This window comes from Symsagittifera roscoffensis, chromosome 5, assembly GCF_963678635.1.
Source record: "Symsagittifera roscoffensis chromosome 5, txSymRosc1.1, whole genome shotgun sequence".
NCBI classification, from domain to species: Eukaryota; Metazoa; Xenacoelomorpha; order Acoela; family Convolutidae; genus Symsagittifera; species Symsagittifera roscoffensis.
In genome coordinates, this window is record NC_087066.1 from 30,228,966 (window position 1) to 30,253,178 (window position 24,213).

The following is a 24,213-nucleotide window of genomic DNA, read 5'->3' on the forward strand; positions in this document are numbered from 1 at the left end:
TTTTGTGAGCACAATCATGTTCCGATCGAAACGAAGTAAGTAATTTGCAATAAGAATACAAGTTTTGCTAAAGGCTTAGATAATTTTGAAAAACGTTCATCGCTGACAAAGGCCGCATATCAACTCGGCTACGAGAACTGGAATCACAAAGAAGAGAAAATGAAAATGATGCGGCCCAGCTTCATCAAATGTCTCGAGTCCAAAAATGCTTCTGTTCCCGAACTGAAAGAGCAATACGAGATGGAGGCAAAGTATGACAACATGAGACAGAATCCACCCACGCCTGGACCGACTCCGGATCCAAATGCATGGCGAGAAGAAGCGATACGAGACAAGTATCACAAGAAAAACGAAGGCAGCAAGCTCTCTCTCAATTTCCAGAATTTAGTTGCTACTCTCAGTGGTGCTGTTCTAACCAACACTGCAACCATTTTTCATTTTCAGCTTTAACGTGCCGTCAAATTGTAGCTTCAAGCCGTGTTATTACTTATAATAAACTAATCGTGCTACTTTTACTTCGGTTGTTGCACTGGAATTGATTACGTAACCTAAGAACAGCTCGAACTTATCAACTTTATACCATAAAAATGTTTTCATCACTTCAATTGATTTGATTTTAGTTCAAATTAATAACTTTTTCACCTGCTGTTTTTTCCTCATTTACTGGTGGCAGGCATGTGTGCTCCTGCCATGTGTGCTAGTATGGTGGCCAATCAGGTGAAAATTGGCCCCAAATTCAGTGTTGAATTTAGGGCGAAGGAGTCGAGTATCCTCTGGTTCCTGATACCCTCAGCACATAAACGGTCTTCCATTAAGTACTGTTTTACGATATCCAGTTTTGGCTGTAGAATTTTCCAAAAACTGCCCAATAGCCGCATGTTTGCCTCATTTTTTCTGCTCCCTTTCATGATTTCTAAATCCTGGCCACACAAATTCACTTGCGGTGCAACAATATTGGCCAAAAAAGGTTGACAATTTTGCCTGTTTCGCTTTAGATTTTTACTGGCGTTTTACAAAAAATGGTAAACAAAATTGTTATCTATGATTTTGATGAGCATCCGATGAATTTGTTAAAAAAAACAACCGGTTATGTCATTCCGGCGTCGATTCATACGTTAAAAGGCTTTCGAGGAAAAGTCTACTTTCAGAAAGAAGCTTGGGCAAAAAGAGCGCCTAAATAAATCAGAAAGTTCATAAAACAAAATAAAAGTTCAGTTTATTGTTGTAGATAAGCAGCAGCTATATATTGCAATTGAGAAACTTACTGAATTAATCGAAACTCGCAGTGTCGAGATTTGAACAAATATTGAGATGCAGCGTGAGCTGCTGCCTATCTGGTACAACACACAAAAAAAATTTGAACAACACACAAACATTTGAAACAATTTTCACGCTAACACGCGATTTTTACTTTCCAATTTACTTTCCGATTGTTCTAAAAAATATATTGCACTAGTGCTTTGAATAATGCACTAATGTCGCAATGAATGACACAAAGGTAAAATTTCTTTCCAAAAAACCACTGTGAAAATTTAGATTGTGAAAACTATATCACAGCTTCAATAAATAGGCAAAATTATCAACAAAATTTTTCAATCAAATTTTTTTCACTATGATACCCTAGCTCGATTTTACAAGTAATTCATTGAACCAGTTCTACTGTACGGTGTTTTGTTATGTGGGAATCTAAATAGATTTAAGAAAAAATGAGTGTTCGAATGCTAAGGTTAAATTTGAGAAACAAATATATTACAATAACTTAGAAATAAAAAATATATAGTATTTACAAAATGATGGCTTAAAGTAAGCTTCGGACATTCAAATTGTTTTGGCATCTAAATAAAAATAAATTCAACATGTATACATTATGATTTGGAATCCACTCTGAATAACTATAATGAATAATTATAAAATCTGCATAATTTTGTTACCAACTTTTTTCAAAAATTCATGCAAATTCTGCATCACTCTCGGTCTGCCCGATTTTCAAAAAATGCACACATTTACTACCTCTACATCCCCCAGGCAAATATTAAGGTTTCTATTATTGTGCAAACACATACTCCACATTCAGATTTCGTTTGTATGAAAACCCGTTAGTCAGTTGAAACTTGATGTTTTTTTTTTAAAATTTCTATCTTATTAAGCTCGACACTGAAACCTGGAGAACATTACCCGTTTTGAAGCGTAAAAAAGTTTTACTTTCCAGTGCTTTTGGAAAATTGAGTAAAAAAAAAAAGGAAAACTAAAAAATTTTGTGTGAAATGCGACTAAATTAGCAAATAGATACATTGGGGTTGCCAGTTGTCGTATGATCGGTTCAACATTTTTATCTAAATACTTCAATATAAATTCATCAACGGATGTCCGAGGTCATTGGACTCGGGCATGCAAAAATCTGGACTCCTCGAATACCCCTGGCCCCAGTGGTAACGGATCCCAGAAGGGCAATTAGTCATTTTCGAGCAGGTAACTAGCGGTTTGAATTGAACCAAAAATTAGTATGGTAACTAAAATTGAAAATAAAATACTAGTACTAGTATACATTTTTCCGTGCTTTGTTTTGATCAGTCAATCAAACGAAACAGAAAGTAAATACCGTGCGCTGACATGAATTTTTTCCCAAAAGGTGTATGTTTTTCATATTTTATCACGTATTTTAGTCCAGATAAGCAACAGCTTATGTTGAATCTCAAAAACGGTTCACATCTCGACATCGCCTGTCTAGATTTGTCTCCTGACTTTTCTCGATGCAACTTTTAATGGTTGTTTATCAACTACATAAAAAGATTTAATTAGTTTCATTACACTAAAGGTCTGTTATGCCTAAAAATCCAACCATCTGACTAAATGAACTACAAAGGAAACGTAAGAATCACTGATACCTAATTTTTTTATTTAAGGTTTACATAGATCATAAGCGTCATTCGTGTCGTTGTCTTCTATTCATCTATTGAAATTGCGCTGCATACGAAACGTACCAGTCACTGATTCCAATTTATTACTTTTTTTTTGAAGTCATTGATCGAATTAAACATTATGAGGGCAAACTCTAAAGTTTGTGACTTGTAAGTGGTTTCGGTCGGCAAAAATCTTTTTGATCTTACTATCTTCTTTCGTTTTCTTTCAACGTTCCGACAAAACTTTACATGATTTAAAGACTTGTCTCTCTGGTTTGCAGAGACCTACATTGTATTTTGTGCACATTTTGGCCTCCTAATGAAAAAGATTTACTCAGCACATTACAAGCAATTGAATAACAAAAGGTTCCATAGACAGAGTATTATAATAGTAAAGATAGTCTACTTTAACAAACCTTACTGAATTTTATTTTTCTTAAAACACTATTTGACTACAATTCCATGAAAGTTTTTTTTTGTCCTATCAAGTCTATAGTTAAAAGCAACAAAAACTAATCAGAGCAATCTGGAGCTAAAAGCAACGAAAAAAAATAGGAGCATCAGTATTACCCTATGTGAAAACCATATCGATTGAATGTGTCAAAAACAGCTGCATAATTAGTCCGCTTTCATAAATGCAATTGAAATTGTTCCTTCAAAAACGAGAACGTTCAAGAAAAACTTATAAGAACGAGTCTTTTTGAAAACTTCCCATAACTGCGTTCAAATTGGATTTAAATTTATAAGAAGCATCAGAGAAGTTTATGAGCAGCTGACATCAGAGAAATGGATATCGAAATGTTTTATGCGTCATTTTCTCGCAAATAATTTTTCGGGAAAAGCTTGAAATCACTGTTGATCGTATGATTATTTAACATATTCAATTTTTGTGTGAACTGCGACTAAATTAGCAAATAGATACATTGGAGTTGCCAGTTGTCGTATGATCGGTTCAACATTTTTATCTAAATACTTCAGTATAAATTCATTGACAGATGTCAGAGGTCATTGGACTCGAGCATGCAAAAATCCGGACTCCTCGAACCCCCTGGCCCAAGTGATAACGGATCCCAAAAGGGCAATTAGTCATTTTAGAGCAAGGTAACTAGCGGCTGGAATTGAACCAAAATTTAGTATATTTTTGGCATAGTTAGGGGAAGCTTAAGCTAAGATAATCAGACCCTACTTGACCCCTACTTCCGGTGTTTTTGGCTAAGTAATTAGTCTCCACGCCGAATTCCGGAAGTAGCTTCTTGGCCCCCAATGAACACGCTGAGGCAAAAATTTGGGATATGATAGGTAGTGACAAGGTACAACATGTATTGTAGTTTGAACCAAATCCGAGGGCTGGACCGAAAGATACTAGCACTGTGGAGAAAATTACCCCCTAGACCGGCGAGAGGCATTTTACGAGAAATAATGAGCAATGGCGTTTTGATTTTTTACCAGCAAACTGGAAGTAAACGCCGAAAAAATCAACCAAGAAAAGCCCTCCGGCAACTACTTCTGGTTTAACTAGGCTTTTCCCGGTAAAAGTGATAATGGACCTTAGAAACAGACTAACTTGGAAAGCAATAAAAAAACTCGGTGGATAGGACAATTTCAACTTTCGTACGCTGAAATGAAAAGACTGACACCGGGTGAACTCGGGTTGAACGTTGGATAAGTTTTTAGCGTTTAAGACCAAAAATTGCACAGATGACTCCGAAACTAAGACCCCCAGAAGTGGCGTAATGCCCAGTTCCAACAACAAGAAAAAGGAATGGCTCACATTACTGGTAACTGGGAATAAAACTGTGAAATGAAGCAGAAGCTGAAAAAAATATAGCTTTTACATTGCAATGCAGAAAGATGGGTTGAAAATGAGTGAAAACACGCAAATATTGGCTGGAACTCAACAATATAGGTGAACCAGCAATAGAAATTCAAGCAGTTTCAAAAAAGTAGTCCCTGGGGAAATTGGCATTAACAGGAGCGCGGCACTAGAATTACGTCACCTAAATACAATCAGTGGTCGGGTTTTATACTTAACTCCTCGGCTTCTTGACTTAATAAGACCTCTAATAGTCGAACTACGTTGCCTGATAGCTAGAAGGTCGAGATTGGAACAGAGTATGGTTGGGAAAATTAGATGCTTGAAATGAACTAGCAACCCACAAAAAGGGTCTTCCCCTATCCTACGGAGGCGGGAAAGTTATCGGCATAAAGTAAAAATCAATTGATAGGTTGGTTAATTAAACATAAATTGGATTCGAGGTGAAACTGGACTCGAGGTGAAACTGAAAAGTGCACAAATCAGTCAGAGATACTTTTATGGGACAACGAATTTAGGACTGGTTTCACCAGTGAAAGAATTCAATTGAGACTATGCGTAATGATTTCCAAAACAAATTTCGGCACTTGTAGGGTTGATCATAACTCGAACTGTAAATAAAATTTATCTTGAAAAACCTAATAAAGAATAAGAAAACAAGTATCCGGAGACAGAACAATTAATAGTGAGCAAGAAAACAGTTGTTTTGGTTCTCATCAGACTTAGCGAACACTCAATGCAGAGACATTGGATGGTTAGCTCTCAAAGTGAATGAGAACAATTGAGCAGGCAAGAGAAAATACTCGGTCCTCAAGTGCCCCTTTTTTTCTGAAAGCGAGGCAGATTGATTTTCATAGTTAGTTAGTTCGGTTATCCAGCACAAAGACAGTTCGGTTATCTAGGATATCGAGTTTGTCAGTGAACAAACTAATACTGGTTTGAAATCTCTCGGTAGAAAATTCAAATAAATTGAATTGCAATTTTCATATTGTGTTGGATAGTAAGGCACCCTTTGCATTTTGTTTAGATCTTTAATTTATTATCTGGACATCTAGAGCCCTCTGTACCTGGGCTCACGTTAATCTGTTAATCTGAGTTCAACCTCCTCTACTTTAATCTCCTCGGAATTTTGAATACTGATTTATAATCGCTGTCACCTTTCTGAATCAGTACCCAAGCGACCACTCGGCGGTGCTTTTAAGTGAAAGAGAGAACTGACCCAGAGAGGCAGTCGTCACCTAAATCGCCATAGAGCATCGTTATACTTCAGAACGAACCTTTTCTCGAGAACAACGAACAACTACCCACATTTTTTTGCAGAGAGTGATGAAATAACTTTCCTTTCACAGATTCTTGTTTCAGAAAAGTTTTCGGCTCAATGTTTTGCTGTTCTGATATTGTTTTTTGAAGTCACTGGAAAGATCTACAGTTGAGGGTGGTCTTGCTTTCTTTTTGAGTGATATCCTTTTAGAGTCTACATTATCAGTATATAAATATCAACGATCTCTCAATTGTTTTTTCAATTTCTTGCAGTTGGACTGATCAACGATATCAATGCCCAGGAAGATTAAAAGCACCACAAAACAATTATTCAAATTTGCTGCGAATTGCATAGCTCGTTTTCGCCATTTTTTAAAACAATTAACTTTAAAATAATTTTTTCTCTAATTACCAAAAAATTTTCCCAGAAAGAAGAGTTTTTGCTTTTGCAGTATTTTGTTTGAGCCCAAGATTTTTTATGCTATTTGTACCCTTTGGCCTCAACTATACCTGTAATAGCTGTAGATTTTAATCTACCGACAAGAATTGAGACTACAAACTTTGCTACGAAACGAAAAAAAAAATCAGCAGCAAAATTTTACTAAACAATCATGGCCAATAAATTACTAAACAATCATGGCCAATAAATTAGCACAAAAAATCTGATAATCAATAGATTTTTTCCAGTTCTTTTTTAGAAGCATTTTGTATGACTGAATATCGTATTTTGCGTGTATACTTTTTTATGATGCTTACATTTTTAAAATTTACCTATATCATTGAACATTTTTCTTAGAAAACATATGATAAGTAAAATGATATTAAAAAACCTACTAAATTTCGCAGTGATACATGCACTCTTGTGATATGGGATTGAAAAACTTAATCATACTTAGAAATGTGTTTTTTAAAATTTCGAACGTTTATTCACGAAGAAAACCAAAGCAAATAAAGATAGCCGATTAGCGATTACTGTGCAGGTAGCACAGAATAGTCCGGCCATTATCAACTTTGTGTAATAAAAAGATCTAAGCATCAAAATAGAACTATGACATTAAATTAGACTTAGATTGATCTGAGATCAATTACTTTTGAAAATTCTTGCAGTTATGAGAGCAGAAAATACAGTAGAAAGAACAATGAAAAGGGGGCACACTGAACAATGAAAAGGCACATCTCTCTTCGCGATTGCAAGTGCCAGTTTTACCCGACTTTGAAGATCAGTTCTGCTTCCAGTGAAAAGACGACGCGTTCTTTGCAGGGCAGTTCGGGAGCTTCGGGAACAGATTTTGAGCATTGGCAGACGGTTTTATTACGTCATGGGCTCACAGTTCACACTTGAGAGACGAAGTTGCAACTCTTGCCACAAAAATGTGCAATCAAATCTTACCATGGTCGAAAGTGCGAGCACTGATTTCTGGAAGATTGATTGCGCTTGATAATTGTCCTGGTGTGCGACCTATTGGCATAGGCGAGTGTCTACGGATAATATTTTGCAAAAGTGTGGCTGAGTTCACAAAAATTGACCTTGAAGAAATATGTTCGACTGATCAATTAGCTTGTGGGCTGAAAATTAGCGTTGAAGGTGCAATTCATGCGCTCTCTGATATTTATGACGACAACAAGGAAGATGGCTGTTGCATGCTGTTGATGGTTGCATCAAATGCTTTCAACCCGCTTAATCGTGAAAGAGCATTGTGGAATGCTCGAATATTGTGGCCTAGATGTTCTAGACTTCTCTTCACTAGTTACAGAGGCTTCGCGTCGCTTTTCGTTGCTGGCGCCGATGAAGTGATATACATTAGGGAAGGAACCCCACAAGGAGACCCAATGATAATATTCGTCTATGGTGTTTCACTTCTTCCCCTGATTCGGAAGTTAAAGGAACCGAACAATGTGTTACAAAGTTGGTATGCTGACAATTTTGCGGCCATAGCAAAACTCAGGATATTGGAGATATGGCTCAAAAACTTTCATTGAGGAAGGTCCCGCCTTTGGTTATTTTCTAGAGCCTTCCAAAAGTTTTCTGGTTGTCGATAAACAATATGCTGAAGAAGCGCATCACATATTTGACAAGTACTCGATTACTATAGTGGAAGGGAAGAAGTTTTTGGGCGGCTTCATTGGAGACGGAAATGAGAAGGACATCTACCTCAAAAAGAAATAATTTGAATGAGTAGACAAAATTGAGAAATTTTTGCTTGTGGCAAAAACAGAATCACAATGTGCTTTGTCAGGGTTGCCTTAATCCCTACAAGCGGAATGGAATTTTTCACATGTGTTTTGGGTGGTTCTAGTCAGCTTTTTCAACTGCTAGAGAACCTTCTGATAGAGACATTCTTACCTGCGATACTTGGAACTTCGTCGATTTTATCAATGGAGAGACGTCTCTTTTGTTTGCCAGCAAGAAAGAGTGGTCTTGGAGTGTCTAACCCATCCAGTTTCGCTGATGAGTCTTACAACACGTCACGGGAAGCAGTTACGACTCTTTATGATGCTATTAATGATCAGCACGGTTTTTCCATGAAGACCACAGAAAGCAAATGTTTCGATCGCGAAAAAAACCATCATCGAATAATGGAAGAAGAATGCTTGTCTGCCAGGCTGACAGCGTTTCGATTGCTGCAGAAAACTTTGATCTTTCGGAAGTGAAGTTTCGGGATAAATTGAGTGTCCGGTATAACAAAAACTTGATCGCTTCGCCAACTTTTTGTGATGGTTGCCAGTCACAATTCACCCTATGGCATGCGTTAGCGTGCAGAAAATGTGGTCTCTTAATTTTACGGCACAATGAGATTAGGGATGCTTTAGGCGACTTAGCTTCTTTAGTGTGGAAGGATGTAGAGAGAGAGAGAGAGTCTGTTATTAGAGAATACAACGCGCAAGATGAGACACCCGCATTAATTGCAGATTTGTTTTGTCGTGGAGTTTATGTTAGACAGGGAGGAGCGTCTTTTGATATTCGTGTCTCTGACATCGACGCCATCTCCTATCAGAACAGAAGCCCCATGAGTGTTTTGCACTCAGCAGAGGTTGAGAAAAAGACAAAATATTCAGACGCGTGTCAGGAAAGACATATGTCTTTCACTACTCTTGTCGTGTCTGTCGATGGGATGCTTGTTCTAGAATTTGTTAGTTTCCTTCGGAGAATAGGAGAAGTTTCATCTAACAAGTGGGAGAAACCCTATATTAAAACTCTGAACTGGGTGAAGTGCCGGCTGTCTTTTGCCGTGGTTCGTGCTTCCAGTGTGTGCTTCCGAGGCACAAGGACCAAGTGAAGGAGTCTTGGCTCAGACCATGATTTCTTACCCTAGAGAATTATTTACGGATGTTCTACAATGTAAATTAGCTTTTGTTAGCCACAATGGACACTGTTACACTGGTGCTTACCGAAACGATTGATGTCCGCGAGTTGAATCAATCCCGACGTTGAGTTGGCCCCGACGTATTTACGGATGGTCTACAATGTAAATCTGTTTTTGTTAGCCACAATGGACACTGCTACACTGGTGCTTGCCGAAACGACTGATGTTCACGAAATGAATCAGAGTACTCAAGTCTGGACTTGAATAAACTATTGTTACGTTGATTTGACTTTTACTGAACAAAGAGTAAAAATGAAGATCATAATTGTAAAAAAATGAAAAGGGGGCAAGCAACATAATACAGTACAGAATTACTACCAGCAACTTAGGCTTAGGCTTTTCGGGATTTTGGTTAAAGTTATAGAATCTCGATTGCCCCGCGTAATTCAATTTCCAAGGGACCAGTTTGCGGTGCTGTTAATTGAAAGAAGAGAGGTGACCCATGAAAATTAAAAATGACCCAGATATACCTCAGACCGAACCTTTACTTTCGAGAAAAACCAAAAATTCCACACATTTGTCCGCAAGGAGTGATGAAATAATTTTCAAATTTCACAGATTGTTGTTTCAAAAAATTTTTCACTGAATGTTTTGCTGTTCCAAATTTGAAGCTACTGGAAAGATATACGGCGGAGGGCGGTTTTGTTCTCTCTTTAGTGATATCCTATTGTTTTCCATTATAATCTATTAGCAAAAAGTCATGATCGTTTTTTATGAGAACTTTCTTTCCCAACTTAAAATGTGGCCCACTAAAGTAGCGAAACTTTTCTTCTGCTTTTACCCAATTACACACTTTTCTTCTGCTTTGGGTGTAAAAACAAAACCATTAGACTACGAAATATATTTTTAGTCAAAATTAAAGATAGAAAATTCTGAAGAATTTCCGCTACCTTTTCAAAACCATCTCCTAAATTAAACAATTAGTTGAACAGTTTTGTTAATTACATCATGTTTGGTTGTATCCGATGGCTCATCACTCATCGGATTCGACAGGTGTCATTTCGACAAGTGTCACTTCTCTAAGCTGTGGTTTTGTCTCGCCCAAAACCAAAAAAGCGTTGACCAAAAGGATATCCGCGCCAGCAGTAGCCTTAAACATTGCACATTGTTTTTACAACCAGCATTGTATTACAGCATTGTATTCCAAATGGTTATGACAGTTTAATAAAAAATTCGATTTCAAAAAGAACGTAAAAAAACAGTAAAAAATAAGAATTTGAGCTCGGATTCTACATATTTTGCAATTTCCCAAATCATACCATTGCTTTTTACCGCCATCAATTTTCTTAGAAGTTTTGCTTTTTTAGCCGATGTTTAAGAGTGAGCAGTTTCGACGAAAGGAAACAAATATTCTCAAATAAAAAAAATGCTCTGAAAATATCTTACAAGAATTTCATATTTTGTTCCAGCTACAAGTTGTTTTTCACACATTAGCGCTTCCAATTCAGTATATTCAGCATCCAACTTTTGATTTATTTCTTGTCGCAGAAGCCACAGAATTGGGTAGCATTTCCAAGCTGGCGAGATTTTCTCAGGTTCGCCAGTCACTACGAGAACAATTTCAATTATGCTTATCAAACAAGTGCAAAAGTAATAACATTGACACATTCGACAATTTGGTATACTCATCATACGCCAACTTTACCTCCATCAATTCGTATACATTTTCGTGAATTAGGAACAATATTTTTAAAAAAAGTTAATGAAATTACAGTCAAAGCGTTCAGTGTTTGCCTTAAAAGAAGCCGTGTTTTTGTTTCGACTTTCGATACGAAAGTAACGGAATATTTGTGCTCGGGGTGGGTTTTTTTTTCTTTAGACAAATTTCGACTTCTTAACTAGCCAATTTTGACAGAACTTTTTAATATCATTTGAAAGGGATTGTTGTCTTGAGCTCAAATTTGAAAAGATATTTCACCTGTGATCAGTTTTCGTAAAGTTACGGGGGTTTAAAGATTGCGATAATCATGAAGCATTTGAATGACTGCTGAGAATGAGAGAGAGAGAGAGTGCCAAACAGACAACACCTTTTGTTGAGAGTGCAAAACTCACAAAGTTATCAAAACATAATAGCCATGCAGTTATACTTTAAAATCAGTATCATCAGTAAGAAAAAGCCTAACTGTTAATTGACCTAGCTACTTGAGTTTTGCTTTGAGTTTTTTCTATTGCCTTGAGTTTTTACAACACAATGAAATAATTCATTTTTTGTTGGGTCCAGCCGGATGTGGTGCGAAATCCTTAGTCTTACGAGTGCTTAAAAGTTAAAATTTTTGGCTTTTGTAAGTACCACCTCGCATTGACAAAAATAAGAATTCAATCGATTATAATAGGTTTTTTAAATGATTTTTTCGACTAGTCTAAAATCGATTGTATGTAACCCAATTACACACTGAAATGAATAAATTACACAGTTCAGAAAAATAATTTTTTTTTGCGGTGGAAAACCTGTATAGAATATGTATAAAATCGATTATAATCGACTGTAATGCATTTTCTAAGGACCCAAAAAATCGATTATATGGTCTAAAAATTGAACTATTTTGGATGAAAATTTTTACTGCTGTTTTTATATACTGCTGTTTGCTGTTTGAAGAGTCGAATTCAAACTAAACGACACAAATTAAGAAAACCACCAATACAAAAAAAAACTGGGGACAAAAATATACAAGAAAAGAATCAATATAAACAAGGTTTTGAGCTCAAACTAAAATGGTATTAAAACAATGAAACATATCATTATAGATAACATTTTGTGCAAAAAAAAAACGTTCAACCCGAATCCACCACTTGATATTTTAAACTATGAAATTGCACGATGAAATTGCTAACAATAATAAAGCTAAAGATAATAAAGCTTTAAACAATGAAATTGCACGATCAAATTGCTAATAATAAAAAAAATAAAAGCCTTTGATGTTTTAAACAATAAAATTGCACGATGAAATTGCTAATAATAAAAAGCTAAAAAATAACTAATGTTCATGAGTATAAAAATCGGAGTCAAAAGTTTGAAAATTTTCTGATGATTATTAGTCTTAAAGCAATTTTAGGCAAACAGATTTTAAAAGTTAACTCACGAAATCTTAACCCATCTAAGCTCGAGATTAGTCCAAACACTACGAGAGTTATTGTAAAAAGCTTCATCTCAGATTGAAAAATTGTAGATAGTTTTTTTTCTTATTGAAAAATTTCCTTCCGATCAAATGAAAAGCAAAATCAGTGTCTGCTATTAAATGTTTTGAACATATGTATAGCCCGGTTGTCTGAAAACAAACATAAGGTAGAACAAACAGTTCTAGCATTAACTTCAAATTTTGTCAAGAACTTTTTGAGTCCAAACAAATGTGAAAATTGTGCGAGTAAAAAAATTGAACTGTTTTAAAACGACGTTCAAAATCTCACCTTTTGATTTAGAAAAGGTCCATACTGAAATTTCATGGATACGGAACATAATCAATTACATTTGAAATTTGATTGTCAGTCTCTAGATTTCCCTAAATGATCAATCTTAATCGATAAATTTTGTTACATTTATGCAATAAATGTAAATAAAAGCAACTAAGCTAAGTTAGAGCAACTTCGAAATTAACAAACATTCAAATTTAACTCAAAATTATTTTAGTTTCAGATAATTTAAAATTTTATGATGTTAATAAAGCTAAAGTTTGTTATCTTTGTTTGGTTATGTTAAATATGTGATATTTATATTTACAGAAGGGTAGGAAACTAAACCACGAGCAAAATAGACGATCCAAAAATAACTGAAATTAGACAATAACTTGCGTGCAAGTTGCAGGAAATCTGTTAACAGATTTGAAATGTTTTTTCCTAAGCAATCACTGGTTGTTCAACAACCAATTAGGTTGTTAAACGTTACTGTTGTAACATATTTAAACATTCCAAAAAAGTAATAGACTTTTTCAAAAAAAAACTTTTTAAAAATGTTGACATTAAGAACTTGGATAGGTTGTGCGATATAATTGTTTTGCTCTGTTCTTTTGATTCAAAAAATTTTTACGAAGCGTTGTCGTTGAAGTTTAGATAATTTAAGGTCGCCTTATTTGCTGGTCGCCTAATTTCTTAGGCCCCATAAATCAGCCGTTTTACTGATAACAATTATAATAATAATAATAATCATGATAATGATTATAACAGTAAACATAATCATAATGATCACAAAAAATCATTAAAAAATTTTAAACATCCCAAGGCTTTAGAGTTCCTAGTTTTCGACATATTTAGCCGATATCTTTTTTGCAGTGGTTGCAAGCAGAATTGGTCGCTAAGCATCTAGATTGGTCTCTGTGAGTTTTCCAGCGAAGAACTTCCATAAACCGCTGTTAGTTTTTGTTTTAGTCTATCGTTATCAGGTCAACTCTGAATAAAAAGCAATTTTATCAAGGAGAGACTGGTTTTTCGTTTTGTTTTGTTTGATTTAGGAATAAGAAACGTTTTTCTTGATAATTGTCCAGTTAAACCGAGGTTGCCATGGCTTGATGTCACAGTCATTAATGCAGAAACCGCATTTCGTAGTTGGTTGTAGCACGCAATTACGATAAAAAAAATATAATATTGTGCATCTCGTGATACAACGCGAGCGGCTGCAACTTTATTTTTTTGTTGTTTTTGAACAGTTACCCCAGTAACTTGTTTTCTTTTGTAGGTCTTAAATTGATTTGAGCTGATATAATTGGTACAATGTAGCCACAGTAAGCATTTCGTTCTGATGACATAGATTCCGACTGTGATTTTTTGATTTTTGATAGATCACTCTGTTGCTTTGGGAACTCGTCGTTGTGAGTTATAAATCCACGAAAAGTTTTATAAAAACAGAGTTCCGGGACATTTTCATTATCAGGTTCCAACGACAAGTTCCGTTGTAGTTGTTATGTAGTTTTTTTTTACATCAGAGGACAGAATTAAGATATCTTTTTGATCTAAAAACTGTATTTTACCTTTTCAAAAGATTCTCAAGGTCAAAAAAGCTGCCAAGATGGGATTAGCTTTGCCATCCTCAGTCAAATTGAAGTTTCCGTCGAGAAACTATATCATTTGATTTGTTGTAGATACTTTGGGTAGCTGAGCTGACTATATAAATTGTTATCTTCTGACTATATTGGGCTGTCAAAATTGAGTTTTTCGAGCACTATCATGCCGATTAGAGAAGATTTATTAGACGATAGTTACTGAATGATTGTTTTTCAAAGCCTACTTGGGCATATTTCAAATGTATTCAGAATTTCTCTTTTGTGCTTTTATTTGTAACCGTGCTCAAAAGAGGGTTAAGCGATTTCTTTAGACAGTTTGCAAGTTTTCTAATTGAATGGGTTTCTTAGCATTGTTAGCCTTGAGGTTTTTCGAAACTTTTTGATGTCGTTTTCCGAGAAATGATCTCTTTTGATGAGACAAGTACTGTGTTGTGGATGTAGACCGGGGGATTTGCTAGGTCTCGGTTTGTATACGTTTTTCGTTCCAAAACAAGGTCGGGTGAATCCATATGTTTTTTCTACCAATTTTCAGATGCTTCCGCAACTCAGCAAAAAATTTTTCTTTTGAAGTGGTGGCCTTGAGGCACTGCAGATTTTTTTCAGATACCTTTTTTTACGAGTTTTTCTTTTTCTTGATTTACTTGGGCAGTTTTTCATTTGTTAACTTATACTTTTTTTATAACTTATATCTTTTTATCGGGTTTGAGGTTAACACTGCAATGCCATTTTTTCTTCTTTAGAACTATTTTAGACTTTTGTTTAAATAGCTGTACCACCATTCTACTAGTTGATACAGTTTGCTAAAGCAGTATGCTTGAAAAAAGTTCAATTTTTTTGTTCAATTTTCACCCATTTGGCAGCATTGATGGAGAAAACTCCGATGTCATATAGTTCATTAGAGCAACACTGATTTATTTCTGATTCTGTTTTCGTGAACACAAAGGTGAAATGATAAATTTCGGCCTTGTTGGCTAAACGAAGAGTTTTTCATTTCAAATCAGTCATTGTGTCCTAATTGAATTCTGTTTGACTCTGTGAAACAATGTTAAGTCTATCCTTTGATTGTCGGAGTATAATTCTCATAGTTCATCATGTTCATCCATCATCATGTTCAAACTTTTGTGATCATTTTAATCCCCCCACTCAGTAAGAAGAGAAAATAATCGATTATATTACAATTATAATGGTTTTTTTATTAAAATTATAATCAATTAATTATAAGCGCCAAATTTAGATGTTTAAACGATTTATAATCCCTTATAATGATAACATTTTTTGTGACATTTTAATAAATTTTAATCAATTGTAGTTGATTATATTTTCCCGAGAATCTCTTATAATCTCTTATAATCTCATATAATCTCTCATAATCTATTATAATAAATTATAATCCCTGTTTCTGTCAAAATTATTAGTTGAAAGAATCCCGCCGTAGGTGAACTATAACTCTTCTATATAAATCATCAAATTAAAGCAGTGTGCTGCTATTTTGGTGGTCTAAAAAACTTAAAATGCACGGAACAACTATAATCAAGAAGAAATGAAGAAATAAAAACTTTATAAATTTGAGTTGAATTGAAAACTGATAAATCAATTTTCCAATTTTTTTATATAAAACTACGTCAACCAAAAGCATATAATATAAGCAATTCAGGTGCAACGTCGAAGACACAATGGGCAAACAAAAGTGATTAGAAAGTCGGATAAAAATAAACGATTACAACCGATTATAATGTAATATGATTGATTATGTTTGATTTCAAAAAGAGATATTATAATCAATTATTAATTATTTAAAATCTAATTTTGCCCAATTTTTGTCAGACTGGTACTATAATCATATTACAATCGATTATTACTGCTTGAAACTTGATGCAGGTCTATCGACTGCATCATCGGCCAGGTAGCGGCAATTAATTTCGTCTCTTACAATAAGTTTGTTTAAAATGTTGAAAAAATTCATAACCTTATTTGTAGAATGGTTTGTGTCAGACTTTGCTGCGCTGTAGAAAAATGAGAGCAGGAGTGAAATGGGAGTTTGAATTTTGAACATGTTTAACAACGATAAAACAATGAAATGTTTTGTTGTTTCAGTTTTCCTTGTTCTAAGGTCAATTCTCAAGATTCTGTAGTCAAGGAGAGGAGAAGAGCCTCCTTTATTTTTGCGATCGCATTGATTCATTCTGACTGCGTCTCTTTTGTCTTCTTTCTGTTGTAATTTCATTTTTGCTTTACTTATTCTTATCCATTAATTAGTTATCTACAAGGTTTCAGTATCGCACTTTTGCAAAGTGGTTCATCTTTACTGAAATCTTTGCAAGAAACAATTTTGTCTTTTACTGGAAATGAAATGACGAAAACATTGTATTACATCCGTGTGCAGCAGGCATATGTACAAGAACAGTAGGTGACTTTGTTTTTTTCTTTGTTCAAATTACCTAAGCTAGTGATCTTGCTCTCAGCCTTTTATGTCTTCGTCTAGTCTTTTTATTGCATCTTTGTCATCTTCAATTATATTCCAGATGCGTGAACCACGCAAACTTGTGGTTCTTGAGATTTCTTCGATTGTCGCAGTTAAGCTTGACTTTTTCAAAGTTTCAAACTCTTCTTGCAGTGCTGCGTTGCGTGTTAGGTTGTCTCTTTTGTTGCTGAACACGCAAGAGTTGCAGAGAAAGAGAACTCTTTCTCCCAGATCAAGGATGCCACTTACACTAACTGGAGCGAGTCCAGTACATTGGTCATTTGTAGACTGCATCAATGTGCCATGCATTCAAATGAATAATTGCCCGTTCTGAAAGTTTAGGCTTTTTTTAGCTAGTATTCTCGGTTTCAATTTTTTTTTAAATCGGGTGAAAAATTCAAATCTGTTTTTAACACAAACAATAAAACTAAGCAATTCTGAGAAATCTTTTGATTCTCACAAATTTGTGTATGAAAATTTGATAATCGATTCTACTAAAAGGCAATTCTGAGAAAAAGACTGGAACCGTGTTGAAATAAAGTTACCCTACCTCAGTTTTTTTTCTTCGTTTTCGATCTCTCGCTTCTTTCTTAGTTATTTTTAGTGTTTTGTTTCAAACCAATTTTGTTAAAAGCAGCAAACTGCCGAAACTTGTTGTAGTTGGAGTCCAATGCCGAAAAAGGCTAATTTCAGAAAAATGCTTGCTAAGAGATTCACAGAGATGTACAGAAAATTGCCTTCAGCAAATTTGTACCCATTCTTTCACCTTTTTGGAAATTTGCATTAATGTCTGTTTCTAACAAGTACTATTTAATTAAAATGTTTTCAAATTTTTATAAAGCTTACGCTTTATAAAACGAGAAAAAGGGGGAAAACGCTTAAAAGGAGGGAGTGCGGGGTGGGGTGTAGAAAAAAAAATGGTGACATTTTGATATGGGGTTGGTTCAAACAAAAATATAATTTCTGGATGTCTTTATGGAATTTGACAAATCAAACACTTCACAAAATAAAAGTAATTTTAATGGAATTTCGCGGACAAAAAAAACTCCTCAGCTAAACGGGATGTCTTAATAAAAATAGATATTTTTACGAAATAATTTATCCTATTTCGTTAAGAATGAAAATTTCTCAGGATAGTCAATATTTTGTCATAAATTATCTTTATAAATGATTATTATCCATGAATTTTTTTGCAGCAACTATGCCTCCCCCTCTCCAATCATGAAACCTTAAATCCGTTCTTGTGATTTGTTTTTGTTTTCTTGTTATTTAAGCTTAGTTTGCTTGAGAACAATAAATGAAAACGATGAAACTAAAAGGTGTTTGAAAAACTAGACGACAGCAATTAAAGCGATCTAAAATAAAGCTGTATTTAGACAATAATTTGCGTGCAAATTGCGTGGAACGTTTTTCTGGAGTGCAGTCTGTAAACTTACAAAAATAAATTTTTTTATAAAAATTTCTTCTATGTCTCGATTCTGATTGGTTAATATACTATTTGTCAGCTTACTGACGAGTATGAATACGTAATCGTTTTTCTAGACCTAAAATAATTTTGTTTTTGTGAACAAAGATTTTTCAACCACACATCAGGTTATTAATTGTCAGGGCTGGATAATGTATGCATTTAAAAATTGCAATAGGTGATTTCGTTATAGTGTTTTATAAAGAAATTCTAATAAATTTGCTGACCAGTTATGGCATACTATGCTCTTGTCAATTTTGTGTAACTTTAAACAAGAAATTTCGTTGGCCCTATTTTTTTTTCATCCAAAAAGTCGTTTTGTTACTAAAATTTATTGTCTAAACACATTGTTAAGGATCGTGTTAATTGCTTAATAATTTTCTACGTCCCCCACCATCTTAGATCTATTATGCAAACCTGAATTGAAGTTTCAAGAAAAAAAGTCAATTAAAATTGGAATATACTATTGCTATTTTTCGGAGGCAAAAATCCATTTTTAATTCATTATAATATATTCTATTTTTCACTTTCGTGGCAATACTGACAAAAGAATTCGTTTAAAACTGATTTTTCTCAACTTGATTGAGATCCGAAATTCAACGCACAAAAATTTTTTTCTACGTTTTAAACTAAAGTTGAATATTTTTGATTGTTTTATACCTTTGGTAACTTTGTTTCTTTTTTATGTTACTCAATAGCTGAAATCTGTTCCTTTCAACATTTGTCCGCTTCTACCCACTCCAGTGTTTGCCCCTTTGCCCCTTTGCCCCTTTTGTACCCTTACACCCACCATCAACCACCTGAACAATTGCCAAACCTGATCCCAACTGAACCAACCCCCCACACCCACCCTACCTGAACCTGATCAGGGATGGGGGGGGGGGTGTTGGTTCAGGTGCGGGAGCAAAGGGCCAAACGTTAGGTGGGAGAGATCAACGAAAAGTAATTGCAGTTTGAGTTCAGGTTTAGAAATGGAGTAGACCGTACACTCACTTTGCAAAGTTTTGCATTACTAATTTGTTAAGGGCAGACATTCTTGAAAAATTTTGCACGAAGCAAAACAAGCAAAAAAGTTGAAAAATTCATTTTAATGTACTTTGTACTGGTTTTATAAACCATTATTACGGATTTTAAAAGGTTTATAACGGATTTCAAATGAATAAAATGGGAAATGAATAAAATCTTTGCGAGAAAAAATGGATTTAAAATTGGACATTTCATTACCCAATTTTGTTATCTAGGCCTAACATAAAAATCATTATACTGACAATGTTGTAGGGCACAAACATCCATTATCATCATTTTTTCCCCAATTTTGTTAGATGCGGGAAGAGCTCTAAAGCTTGATTTGTATCCTGATTGAGTGATTTGTTCATCATTTTGTTTGTTTGGTAGTATTTTTTTTCGGTCTGGGTGAAACTTATCAAAACAAAAGCCAAAACAAAAACATTTGTAGTTTAGTTATGGCGCAAATAACTTATGGCGTAAATTACAAACTAAAAAAATACTTAACCCGCTCACGGCAGAACACATTTTTAACCAAAGAAATTTCAGCCTAAATTAGAGCATTTGACAACACAAATGAGCATTACAAGGCCAAACAGTGTACTGTATAGTCGCGCAATTTTGTGTCTGTAAGTTCATGGATTCCAGAGACAAGTCTTAAAACATGTTAAAAGTTTTTCGGAACAATCAAAGAGAATGAAATACGAAAGAAGAACAAAGGACGTCCCTGTTGCGGATTCCGCCTACAATTCACAAATTACACAGTTTGGCCTCATAATGACTTAACTTCCTGGGTCGAGAACCTCGACTAGTTTTTTGACATTGTCGGTCGCGGAAATGTTAACCAAGCTTTTAAGTAGCCACATTATGAAATTAGTCGCGGTCGTCAAATAATCAGTCACGTTGAGTTTATCGGTCAATTTTTTTCCACTCAATTTTTTCTTTTGACAAATATCCTCAGTAGATTGTGCAACTGCGTCGAAATTTTTCGAAACGGTTTTCCTCAGTCGCGTATGCCCAATTGCTCTTATTTTTTTTTTCGTTTGGGCCGATGGCCGGTAACTTTTCTTCGGTCGCGCCGGTCTCGCTGGTTGCAGTTAACTTTCCTTCGGCCGCGGACACATTTGAGTTTATTTCCGGAGTGGCCTCCTCATATGAATTGCGGTTAAGGTACACCGTCTGCTCTACATGAGATGTTATTTTCAGCCTGATAGATTCGTGTAACTTCTTAGTCCAAAACCATCTTAGTCCATCTTTATTTTGCTCTTATATTTCTTAGTATTCTTGTGTATATACTGGTTTTCTTGCGAGGTTAGAGGAGAGAAAAAATGATCTTATTTCAATGTGTATTAAACTTTTTCCGGCTGAAAATATGAATAGTTTGAGCATTACAATGTATTTTTAGTTTGATTAAATCCTGATTGGTTATTTCTAATTATTATACCGTGACAAATATCAAGATATATAAAAAAAACTTGATTTGAACTGTTTACTTGAAGGATGGATGAAGTACCTTCTAAATTCTATGAGGAGAGTTTGGATTGATTGTGTCAGCAAATTTTATGTGATGAAGTTGAGAGATTGCTATGAATCCGAAAAGATTTTATTCAAATTGCTGATTTGTGTTAATGAAGAGTCGATTTCGTAAATTGAAGCGACACTACGTGCATTCTCAACTGTTCGTTCAAATTGATCAAGTAGCGAGACAAAGAGTTGACTTCTCTGAATGAAGCTCCAAGTAACGAGGATACGTGTGGTTGCATTTTGACATCAAGTTGGCTATTGTTTGGTTATAATGGATGACTTTGCTGCGATATCGGCTAACTGATAGCGGCGAGTACTTTATATCCTATTTTGGTTTTGACTTCATCAAGCAAAACTAAAAAATTTGCCATTCCATAGTCGGAATGTCTTCGAGTCTTTAATATGTATTTTGCTCGTTTCTGCTCGTTTCTTTTGCTCTATCTTATTAGTTGTTTTCGCAAAAACTGTTTAATAAATCAATTTTTTGAAGAGTTCGGGAAAATAAAATGAGTGGTGTTCTAAGCACATGCTCAAATTGTCCTTTGAACGGCTGGTGGGTTAGTCCAGTTTGTGTTTTCTTTGAGTAGAAGATTTTCTTTTGTTCAACCTTTTCTTTCTTTTCTTTCAGGTGTTTAGTCAATTATTTCTGTGGTTGCGTCCTTTTGATTAAAACAAATTTAGGTTTCATGGGATCTTAATAGAAAGTTACGCCGTAGTTTAAAAGAAAAATTTATCCAGTTTTAACCTGGTTTGTGTGTAGTGGGACTCTCATGCTACTTTTATTAGTCGGTGGCATTAGTAAGCAGCGTTACTTATCTTAGCCTAACTCCTTATTGCGATTGGGTTCAAAGAAAGTTTGAAACGCCGGAAAGCTATTTAAAATTTTTATCAGTTAGTTTGAGATTTTCGAAGTTATTTCATTCACTATAAATGTCATGCGACATTCTTTCAAAGTTTAAACAGTTTAAAATAATGTGGGCGATTTCATGAGGCAAGTTGCAGAGATTTTACAAAATTTTCTGCCCATGAAAAGGTTAATTTTATCCTTAACTTATACTCGATTGTTATTTTATTACAGTGTACGACAATTTTACAAGATTAAATTCAGTAATTTTCAGCTCAGTTATAAACTTGATTACACATTTAAAAATTACTGCGATCGTTTTAATGAAAAATATTTCAAAAAATTGTTTCTAATTTGATTTGATTTTCATGAACTTTGGAAAATTCGATTAAACTAAAGAAAATTGGTAATTTACAGCAACACGAAATGGAGAGCAAAATTACATAATACTGGGCTCGGCAAAAAATATCCATTGTGGGAAAGTGTATATACTTTTTGTGAGTGCGTTAAAGCTTTGCTAACATGCAAATACGTTTTTAGCGCAGGAGCTGCTAAAGAAGATCAACATTGCTGGCAATCTTGAGTTTTTTCGGGACAATTGGGAATTCGTGGTGAGTTTTTGTTTTAGATCATGGTTAAATTTTGTGCCGTGGATGTTTCATAGAGGAATTCCAACAAAGTGATTGTTTTCGTGTGGGATAAATATGGGGCCGGAGTCTGCAATAGGGAACGTGTTAGTGAGGGAAAAAAATATAAGTTGCCGGACGGAGTTGTAGTTTCGGAAGATGCCGGGTAATTTAAGATTGCTTCTTCTTGTGTACTTAGAATTTAAAAAACGTATCGGTGGTGTGTATTGCGCAAAGGTCAAATTTGTAGGGAACAGCTTTGAATGAAGAGACCGTGAGCGTGTGTGTGGGTTAGTTTCATTTTGAACACTAATTCACTTGAGCAATTATTATCTTGCTCTTTAAGTGTACGAAAATTAATTGATAGTTGCAAACTGTCAGAACGGCTAAAACATGATTCAAAAACTTTGGTATTTTTAGCGCTTGCTTGATGTGATGATTGGAAAGTTAATCATTTTTGATTAAATCGGAAAATTAATCATTTTTGAGGTTAAAAAACTTTCTGTAGTTTTTACTGCAGGGTCGTGGTCCTATGGTTTTTTTCTATGTATTTTCTATGTATATATGTATTTTATCTCAGTGTGGTCGTAAGCTGCGATGGTGAAATGCTTGTTTGGACTTACATGCGAAGTAACGGCTGAAGATCTGTGATAATGTTAGTGAAATTTTTTAGTTGATGTTGTTAGTGAGTTGATGGAGATCTGTTAAAAGTTATTCATCGTCATCTGGTTTGCGAAAGTTTACACTCAGGAAAACAATGAAATAATGGAAGCAAAATCAATGTTATGTGAGGTTTGGCGTTTATTCATCATTATAAGAATATCTCTGGCCTGGGGTTTCGTGGCTACTATAACATTATTGTGGGATGCATGGGATGTTCACAAACTGAAGCTCGTGGGTGATAGTATGTCTATGATGGTTGCTTCCGAGGACTCCAGATGCGGAGGGACGGTTAACTAAACATCTGGATGTGTTTGTGGGTTATATTTTTTTCACGAGAAAATGTTGTGCTGGGATGGTGATGTTGGGAATAAACGATATGAATGTTTCTGAAGGTGAATTGGAATGGGTTACTTGCTGTATGGCAGGCGCTTGGTAAGTAATGTGGATTGGTTTTTGATGTAGTAAGCAGTAGATATCGGAGCTGAAGTGGGGGAGGGATCCCTGCAGACCTCCATGTTTTAAGATAAGGAAAAGATCATCGGGTCTGTAGGCTATGTATTAATATCGGTATAGAGTTAGCAATGTATTAAAATAGGTTATAAAATTGGTAAGTTTTCATGGTTTGTGTGAAGTTTGTTTTGGTTTTTGTGTAGAACTCTCGGTTTCTTGGAAAAAGTTTGCGCGCGCGTTATCTAATTGGTAAAGGCCAATGTTTGATTATAGAATAAATTACTTGTACTTAGTATTTTGGTTCTTCGTAAGTCAATGGTTACAGTTTTTGAGTAAAACTTTAGATTTTACAACCTTCAAATTACGTGAGATTTTATATAATTTGACCTAATTCTTTTTATTAGATGATCTTACTCAAAATAACAGTAGTCTATTTATCTGAAACTATGCTAAGACCTAACTGAAACGCATTTGAAACTTCCAAATACTTGGAACAATGTAAAGCTTATCAAATTAGACTCAGCAACTTTTCAAAACTTAACTTTTTTACTCTCTCTATCAATTTAATTGCTAAATTTCTATCCCATAACATGACTATGTTGTGAACTACATAAATTCAAAAAACTACTTTAATTTTAATTTTGAAAGTTTTGTGGATATTTTCATAATTCTGGATTTTTTTTGGAAGAACAAACAAAACAAATGTTCAAATTTCTGTTATTTATCCATAAACAAATGTTATATCCAAAATTTTATCACAAGTTTTATCCTAGGTTCGTATATGGAACAAGTTTGAAGGAATCTTTAAGGTGAGATTTTAAAAACAGTGCCCGTTTTTTAATAAAA